General features: G+C 49.5%; 1 pseudogene; it reads right to left on the bottom strand.

The window, feature by feature from the left end:
- Positions 1–582: 582 nt before the first annotated feature.
- On the bottom strand, positions 583–689 carry LOC137827368 (small nucleolar RNA R71; annotated as a pseudogene).
- Between the last annotated feature and the right edge of the window lie 7,983 nt (positions 690–8,672).

The following is an 8,672-nucleotide window of genomic DNA, read 5'->3' as shown; positions in this document are numbered from 1 at the left end:
CCTACACCTACTCTCCTAAGTCACATGGATAATGTGACTTTATTTTACATTTTCACACTTCTTTATTTAATATCCACACCTCCTACAACTATACAAGAGTAAATCAAATTATGCTCTTTTATTTAATGCTTGGCCTTGCCCCTCATGGGATGGACTTGGGCTTTGGCCTTTTTGGGCTTGGGCTTGGGCCTCATCTTTATTTTATGTCTTCTTTTAATTTTGAGAAGACTAGAAGGAAGAACTTCAAATGTGAGGGTGAATGTCCTCTTCCTTCTTGAATAAAAGCCTCCTTTATTTGATTCTCATCAACTAAGGCCTTGGAGATGAAACCTGCATTCCCATCAATTTACAATAATTAACCATGAGGATCCATATATACATTTATCTACATTTTATGAATTGGTGGGCATAATGAGTTTTCAATCATGTGATATTGAAGTTGTTTATCTATGTTTTTTTCATTTCTCATTGGCAGAAAAAGATAAGGAATGACTCAAATCACATCCAAATCATAGCCTTACTAGTTGGAAAGATATAGAGGAAAAAATTTTACAAAGATTTTTTCCATTATCCCGCTACATCAAAGCAAAGTCTGATATTTCTATGTTCAAACAATGATCAGATGAAGCCTTCTGTGAAACATGGGAGAGATTCAAAGTGATGCTGAGAAAATGCCCAAATCATGAATTTGAAGATAATGGGCTCAGGATACAAAAATGCTTTTAGACACTGCAGCTGGTGGTACAATGATTGTTGTTGATGTAGAACAGGAAACAAATATTATTGATGCATTGGCATCAACAGACTATCAAGCCCATTGATCCTGGCGCCAACTTCTAGCGTGGAGGAATTGCTTTGTCGCTTCCTTACCCCGCCTATGGCAACTGTGCTATTTGCAAGAATGCTCTTAGAACCTCCTCCAGGAACTTCAAACGCAACCTGCAAAACACACAGACGGCGCCTCTAGCGGCCGTTTGCACTCCGACGCTCAAGTTAGGTCACAGAATCACCACAAAATAATGTATATCTGAATCTCTCTCTAATCCTCTTTTTATTCTCTCTCTGTGTCTGTGCCTAACAGAATTTTGTTACGCTATTCTCTGCGTGTGTCAGAATTCTGTTATGCTTTTGTGCGAAAACGTACCACAATCAGTAAAGACGTGGGTGTCTGTGTTTTCTGTGTGTACCTTTCACGACGCGGAGTGTACCTTTGTCTTGGTCGCGCCCCTCTCTGATGGTGACACGTGGAGGCATGCAACTCACATCTAACCGTACACGTACCACTACCTGAAGGGCTCTAGCGCATCTCTTTGTGCGCCTAAGTTATTCCCTTGCGGAGTAACTTAGCGCGTTTCTTTCATCTGGGTGAATCGCACACTCCCAGGAGAACGCCAGGTGTGGCTGGACTAGGCACACTCACCAAGCATTACTCCCTGCATACACGATTTCCCCTTCACGGTGTCATGCACGTAATGGGTTAAGAGAGTCACCAATCACTGACTGGTTTACTAACTCTCTCAGGCCACCCTCATGCACGATTCTTCCGGTGAGCAGCTCCTCTTTCTCTGAGGTGTGATCATGCGAAGTCTATGCGTAACACTCTCGCTGGGAATCTCAGTCCCAGTTTAACTGCGTGTAACACGAAACCCCGATGACCATGCACCCGATGACTGATCGGTGCTCTATTGCTTCTCGCGTTCTCCCCCCGGGTGTTTATCTTGGAACTGATCTGTCGGTGGCCACTCGATTACTGACCACCGATCTCCATACCGGGTGATCTCCTCCTTGATTTCTCTGCCACCTGATCCACGTGTCCTCCTGCAGGTGGTCCACGTGGTTATCTTCTGCTGACGTCATCGACTACCGATGACCGAGCGGATCACAAGCCCCCTAGTCTCGAGCTGTGAACTCGTTCTCAGCGAAGAGACTAAGTGGTCGCGCTCTCGGTCCACGTGGCAAGTGGGGGCCACATCACGTGCCACCTCACGTGTTACCTTTTGACGTTATGACTTCCTCCCTCAATCTTGCGACACGTGGACGCATCAACGGCCAGCGTGGAGTGTCGCTAACGCTTCGCTTATTCAAATAGGCGCGCGTTTTCACTGTTTCATCATCTTCCTCAATACTCCAATACTCCAACTCTCAGACACTTCGAATCTCCTCTCTGCGCGCCCAACTTTCTTCGAGCTTTCTACCTCAAGACCTTCCGCGATCATCTAAAGGTATGACTTTTCTTCTTCCTTGATCCATTTAGGTTCTTTTCACCGGTTGCATTCATCTCTTTCACTACCATGCATTCATCTTCTCTGTTTTCTTCTTCTCAACCCGCGCTAGGGTTTTTTGCGTTTCTCACTTCGCTTTCTACTTCTCCCTCTTCCTCTTCTTCGCCTGGACCTTTCTTTCTTCTTCCCTTCCGCTGTTTTTCACCGAACCATTCATCATTCCCTATTCTTCCGTTCATCTGACCTTTTGCTTTCCTCCATTGTAGTTATCTCGCAATGGCTCGCTTGAAGCAAACTGCTCGCATCGTTGCCTCATCCTCTGGTGCGCACCCTTCAACAAGTGCACCAGCGTCACCTCCACCTGATGCAGCTCCCTATCAAGACTACGCCAGGGTCTACGACTGGGCTCCCCTGGCGTTGCTGGCCGAAACTTCCACTCAACTACCTAAAGGCCACCTCAAGACCCTTATGAGCAACAACTCTGATGAGCCCTCCTGCGCCATCGACAGGGAGAACGATTTCAACGTTCGCATACGCATTCCTCCTCGAGGGATGCCAATCTGTGTGGACGATAGGGCTACCAATGGGGTGCCCTTCACCTTCATATACTCCGCCATCTTCAAAAGGTTGAAGCTGCGCTTGCCCTTCACCTTCTTTGAGAAGGAGCTGATGATGGAGCTGAACGTAGCCCCTTGCCAACTCCACCCGAATGCCTGGGCTTTCATACGGGCATTCGAGATCCTCTGCAACTACTTTGGGCATAACGCCTCAGTAGACGTCTTCCTACACTTCTTCGAGGCGAAGAACCCTGGGGATAGGTCTTGGGTCAGCCTGAATCGAGTTGCTGGACGAGTGATCTTGGGCCTGTACCAGCAATCGTTTAAAGATTGGAAGGGCAGGTTCTGCATGATCTCTGCTACTCAGCAAAGCCCAACGCTGCTCGAGGGGTTTCCCCTTTATTGGGTTCCTAAAGTCGAGTTTAAGAAACCCCGGGGCCTTGAAGCCATGGCTCCCTACGAGCGCGAGCTGTGTAGGTTGTTCCTAGGGGCAAAATACAACTCGGCCCTTCTCATCAAACACGAGTTTGATGTGGTGTCTCTGAAGAAGTACATAGGTAGGCTCTTCTTCTTGCACCTCTTAGAAAACTTGCACACTCTCATGCATACTTGCATAACATTTTATCCTCTTGCATAATTGTGTCATTTAACTCTTCTTTTTACCCTTGATGTAGACATGACTTCAGGGAAAGATAGGAGGAGGGCGTTATTGGAGCTTGCCCGGACCAGGGGAGCCAAGGGGACTAGCTCTTCCTCCTCTACCACCGAGCCCATCGCAGCTCCCCCTCTCTCGGTCGCGCCAGCTGAAGGCCCCGAGCCAGAGAAGAAAAGAAGAAGGCTAGTAAAGGCCTTTCCCGCAACTGTGGCGGTTGCTGCAAATGATCCTACCCCCTCAACCGAGGAGGAGAGTTCTGGCTCTCCTCTCATACATCGCAAGAGGAAACACCAGGAGGTTGGGGGGGCTTCGTCTCTTAGGCCTGAGGAAATTGAAGTGGTACAGATCGAGGAGGGTTCACCCCCACCTCCTCCTACTCAACCTGCCTCAGCACCAACTTTCTCTCCCTCCCCTCAGCGCCTACCATCTCCGACGCCTCAACCTCTGTCTCCAGCATCACTTCCACCTCCACCCCCAGCGGGCCAAGCTATTGGTCAACCCACTCCACCTGCTGGGAGTGATGCTGCCCACTCGGGGAGTTTCTCCAGACTTCCTGCATCATCACCACCGCCAACCTCTGCTGCTATTGCTGAAGGTGGTGAGGCCAGCTCGCAGCCAAGCAGCTCTGGCACTAGCAACGAAAATTTCAGTCGGGTCATTGCCTTGGTTCGACATTTCATACGCAGCCGGGAGCTTCTCGAGTGGAGTGGGCAGGAGGTGGACATGCACTTGGCCAAGCAGATAGTGCTTTCCCTAGAGTTTTCCACCCAACACCGCAAGCAACTAGTCCTGGAGAAGAGGATCAAGGAGCTTGAGCACGACAAGGAGTCACTGCAGAGTGACTTTGAGGCTGCCCAAGGGTCCGTAGACCTGATGAGGGACATGGTGGAAAAGTCCAGGAAAGAGTACCTATCGCAGGTCCAAGAGACCATCAAGACTGAGATCTTGATGGGGCAAGCTATCAACGCTCTAGACAGCGAAGTGGTGGAGCTCAAGAGCAAGGTAATCAACTTGGAGGCTGAGACTTCCTCCCTACGCCAACTGAACTCACAACTAGTGGAGGATCTCAAGTCTACCAAAGAGGAGGCCACTGAAGGGGGGAAGAAACTTGAGAAGGCAGTGGACGAGCTTTCTGCGGTGAAGGTCGAGCTTGCCGAAGCACAGGGCAAACTGGGAGAAGCTGCCTCTTCCATTGCTTCCCTCACCATTGAGAAGAACGCCTTGGAGACTTCAAAGCAAAAGCTCGAAGCTGACAACGCCGAACTTATGAACGTGGGTGCTGACGCCCTTGCTGATGGGTTCGAGTTGGCCTTCGAGCAGATTCATTGCGTTCTTCCTGACGTGGACCCCTCGCAGTTCTGCATCTACCACGAAGTGGTAGATGGCAAGCTCATTCCTCCTTCTTAAGTTTCCTCTTGTAATTTCATATTTCTGCACAATTCCTGTATTTGAAACTTGTATAGACCTGGGTGTGAATATATATTTGCTTCAGCTATATGTTTCTTCTCTCGTGTCTTCTTAAGCTTCTTCTTTCTTTTTGCACACGACTAGCTGTTAACTAGCTTAGGTTTAGCGCGATCTGTACTCTTTGATCTTGGCCTCTACCTTGATCACAACTAACAACTCCCTTAGCTTTGTCTTTAACAGTTCTTATGCATAGCTTCGTACTAGATGACTGACTAGGCATAGTCTGACTGCTTCGGCCTGTTGTGTAAGAACTTGTTTGGAAAAGCTTCCTCCGACAAGGCACTACGCACTAGCATATCCACCGACAACTCATCAGTCATCGTTCTTCGGTCTTCACCTTGCTTCTCTGTCGCTCTAGCGCTAAGTGCATAGAGGACTTTGACATCGATCCTCAGAGGTGATGCTTTGTTTTGGGGGAAGAAGAGTGTTTCTCGATAGCCCCTCTTATCTTCCCCAAGGTCATCAACCTTGGGCGGATCGGGTCGTTCTTTCCCTGTCTCACTCCTGGGGTGAGAAGGGTTTAAACTAAGAGCTTTACTGGGCCAATATTGGTATATGCCAAGTGGGTAAGGACGTTTGTCGAAATCCTTCCTTTCCCTCTCTTGGTCTTACTAACACCCCTGGCTTTTCAAACCCTAATCGCCTACACTCACACCTGGGGTGAGGAGGACTTAGATTAGCGCCCATACTCGCACCAAGGGCGAATAAGGCCTAACCGATCACCTGCGCTCGCACCTGGGGCGAGGAGGATTTTAACTTGAAAACTCTCGCACACTTGATATGCTGATAATCTTTTCATTGGGTGGCCTCGTTAAAAACCCTCCTTAGGGAAAAGAGTGCCCCCTTATCTGTTCAACTGTTTTCAGTATATACACTGAGTGTGTCTTTAGCGCGAGAACGCAACTACTTTACAACTTAACTGAAATAAAATTTCAAGTGGGTGGCGTTCCACGTTCTGGGGATTGCTCCTCCCTCCAGAGTTTCCAGCCGATAAGCTCCATTCTCCAATGCCTCAACCACTCTGTATGGACCTGTCCACTTTGGAGACAACTTGTTTTCCATCTCATTCTGATGCGCCTTTCTCATCACCAAATCACCTTCCTGGAAGCGCCTGAGCCTCACCTTGGAGTTGTGCCTCCGTTCTACTCTTCTCTTGACGGCTTCAGCACTAACTCTGGCTTCTTCTCGCACTTCGTCTAGTAGGTCGAGATTCACCTTTCGCTCTTCGTTGGACTCTTCGGCAATGAAATTCAAAAACCTGGGGGAGCTCTCCTGTATCTCCACGGGAATCATGGCATCTGTCCCGTAGACAAGGCTAAAGGGTGTCTCGTGGGTGCTGGACTGTGGAGTGGTATGGTAGGACCATACGATTCTGGGGACCTCCTCTGCCCATTTTCCTTTAGCTTTCTCTAGTCTTCGCTTCAGCCCCCTGAGCAGTACTCGGTTGGCTGACTCCACCTGCCCATTGGTTTGTGGGTGTTCCACCGAGGCGAAAACCTATTGTATCTTTAACTCCTCGCACATCTTCCTTAGCTGATGACTTGTGAACTGGGTGCCATTGTCGGAGACCAGCCTCTTGGGTACTCCGAAACGACAGACAATGTTCTTCCAGACAAAGTGCTCGACTTTCTGTGCGGTGATGTGCGCGACTGGTTCTGCCTCCACCCACTTGGTGAAATACTCGATGGCCACGATGAGGAACTTCATCAGCCTTATCGCCAGGGGAAAAGGTCCCAAAATGTCGATTCCCCATGTGTGAAATGGCCACGGGCTATGGATGGACTTCAACTCCTCGGGAGGTGCCTTATGCCAATCTGCGTGAAGTTAACACTGTTTGCAACGTTGAGCATACCTCACGCAATCTTCCTTCAGCGTTGGCCAGTAGTACCCTGCGCGGAGGATCCTACTTGCCAAAGCGCGACCACCTACATGACTTCCGCACACCCCCTCGTGTAAGTCTGACATAAGTCTAGTGCATTGCTCGCCATACACGCAGATCTGCACAGGGTGAGAGAACCCAAATCTAAACAGGTTTCCATCAATCAAAGTAAACTTACTAGAGCTCCTCTTTATTCTTTTTGCCTCTGTCGGGTCAATTGGGAGTACACCATCTTCTAAGTACAACTGGTACGGTGTTATCCACGTGTCGGGCTCCCTAACAGCGCAGACTTCCATCGCCTCATCAGTCTTTGCCGATCGCGCTCTAACCCTCGGCGCTTTCAACGTCTCCTGAGTCAACGAACGATGACCGATCACCAGACACTCCATCGATTTGTACACTTGAAATACCTGGTTGTCTGACACGAATGCTCGCGGTACCTTCAAGGTCTCCTGAATGACGGTCCTCTGTTTTCCCCCCTTGCCTGAGCTGGCCAGCTTGGCAAGCAGGTCTGCTCTGGCATTTTGCTCTCTCGGCACATGAACTAGTTCAAACTCGGTGAAGGACGTCTTCAGGAGCTGTACGTATTCCAGGTAAGCCGCCATCTGGGGAACTTTCGCCTAGAACTCCCCTGTAACCTGCCCGGTGACTAGCAAAGAGTCACTCTTAGCAACCAGACTTCTTGCTCCCATTTCTCTTGCTAGCAACATTCCTGCGATCAGGGCTTCATACTCCGCCTGATTGTTGCTAGCCTTGAAAGCAAAGCGGAGGGACTGCTCGATCAGCACTCCGTTCGGGCCTTCCAAAATGACCCCAGCGCCGCTCCCCTGCTGATTGGAGGAGCCATCCACTGATAATACCCATCGGAAGTCTAAACCTTCTAAAGGTGTCGCGACCGATGACAGCTCGACCACAAAGTCGGCGAACACCTGCCCCTTTATCGGTCCTCGGGGCTCGTACTGAATGTCGAACTCTGACAATTCCACTGCCCATTTGACCATCCTTCCCGCTACGTCTGGCTTCTTTAGCACCTTTTGAATGGGCAAATCTGTCATTACCACTACTGTGAAGCTGTGGAAATAATGTCTGAGTCTTCTTGCTGAAAATACTACTGTCAGGGCAGCCTTCTCGAGGGCTTGGTACCTTGTTTCAGGGCCTTACAGTACCTTACTCACAAAGTACACAGGCTTCTGAACCTGATCTTGCTCTTGTACCAGGACTGAACTGACTGCTCTCTCCGTCACAGAAAAGTATAGACGAAGAGGGGTGCCCACTTGTGGTTTACGCAAGACCGGTGGGCTTGCCAGGTACTCCTTCAACTTGATGAAGGCCTCCTCGCACTCTTGTGTCCAAAGGAACCTGCTGTTGCGCTTAAGACACTGGAAGTACGGATGACCTTTCTCCCCTCCGCGGACATAAACCGGGATTATGCTGCCAACCGACCGGTGAGTTGTTGCACCTCCTTCACCGTCGTTGGGCTCCTCATTGCCACGATTGCTGCGCACTTCTCTGGATTAGCTTCGATCCCACGCTCTGTCAGGAGGAAACCCAAGAACTTCCCTGCCTCTACGCCAAAAATACATTTCTCAGGGTTGAGTTTCAACCTGTACCTGGCGATGGTGGTGAATAATTCCTCCAGATCGGCCACATGATGCTCCTTCTCTCGGGATGTGACCACCATGTCATCTACATATGCATGCACGTTCCTTCCAAGCATGGGCGAGAGCACCCTATCCATAAGTCGCTGATAGGTAGCCCCCGCATTCTTCAGCCCGAACGGCATTACCTTGTAGCAGTAGCAAGACCGTTCAGTCATGAATGTTGTCTTGCATTCATCTCTAGGGTGCATTCTGATCTGGTTGTATCCCGAGAATGCATCCAAGAAACTGAGT

The sequence above is a fragment of the Phaseolus vulgaris genome, chromosome 8 (assembly GCF_051622355.1).
Source record: "Phaseolus vulgaris cultivar YP4 chromosome 8, ASM5162235v1, whole genome shotgun sequence".
NCBI classification, from domain to species: Eukaryota; Viridiplantae; Streptophyta; class Magnoliopsida; order Fabales; family Fabaceae; genus Phaseolus; species Phaseolus vulgaris.
Note: the sequence above shows the minus strand (reverse complement) of the source record. Positions and strands in the feature narration are given on the sequence as shown.